Source organism: Bison bison, unplaced genomic scaffold (assembly GCF_000754665.1).
Source record: "Bison bison bison isolate TAMUID 2011002044 unplaced genomic scaffold, Bison_UMD1.0 scf7180017864143, whole genome shotgun sequence".
NCBI classification, from domain to species: Eukaryota; Metazoa; Chordata; class Mammalia; order Artiodactyla; family Bovidae; genus Bison; species Bison bison.
The window spans coordinates 1769095-1769938 of record NW_011494715.1 but is presented as its reverse complement, the minus strand read 5'-3'; the positions used below and the strand labels follow the sequence as shown (position 1 = coordinate 1769938).

Genomic DNA, 844 nt, shown 5'->3' with positions numbered 1-844 from the left:
TGAGCTGACCTGACGTCATGAATTCCTGGTGACTGTGGGGCTGATTCCAAGGGCAGGTTCTCCTCCTGCGAGGCCGCGGGCCTGGTGTTAAATGGGAACTCTCTCTGTCTAACGAGGCTCCACGATGGTCATTTTGAAGATAATCTAGCTGGTCAGAGGGCTGTGCTGGTTCTTATAGCCTCGTTTCTCCTTCAGTTATCTATTCCCTTTGGGGAACAGTCCTGAGTTGCAGCTGTAGCCAGAAATAGACTTCCTTCTGCTTTTGACTTGGTTAAGGGTTTCAGAAGATGAAGGGCACCAGTCACATGCTCTTAGAGTCTATGGCAGCCACACGGCTCCTATGTTGCTCCATCAAGGAGTAAGGTCCTGGTCCTGCCAGCAGCGGGGCCTGTAGACTCTAGGGTGAAACTCTCCTGGTTTGTCCCTCGTTTGGGGGACAAAAGATACTAAACTATTTAAAACAATTTTTTACTGTTATTTTTAAACTTTTAATTCTGTATTGGGGTATAGCCAATTGACAATGTCGGGATAGTCAACAGAGAGGGCACTTAGCCATACAAAAGATACTGAACTTTTATAAGCACTGTTCACAACTCTGACTTTGTTTACTACTCAAACTCCTATTATAATCACTTTACTTTTCAAAAAATCAGATAAGAACAATATTTTACTGATGTGTGAATGATACAAACTGGTATTTTCTTTCCAGCTATTTTCCTACAGTGTTGCTGCTACTGCTGCTAAGTTGCTTCAGTCGTGTCCGACTCTGTGCGACCCTCCATAGACGGCAGCCCACCAGGCTCCGCCGTCTATGAGATTCTCCAGGCAAGAACACTGGAGTGGG

At 45.5% G+C, this 844-nt stretch overlaps 1 protein-coding gene across 2 annotated transcripts in view; it reads right to left on the bottom strand.

Annotated features, from left to right (window-relative positions):
• Positions 1–844, bottom strand: part of GALNT7 (polypeptide N-acetylgalactosaminyltransferase 7) — a 74365-nt gene that overhangs the window by 12364 nt on the left and 61157 nt on the right. The gene's annotated exons all lie outside the window — the stretch shown is intronic.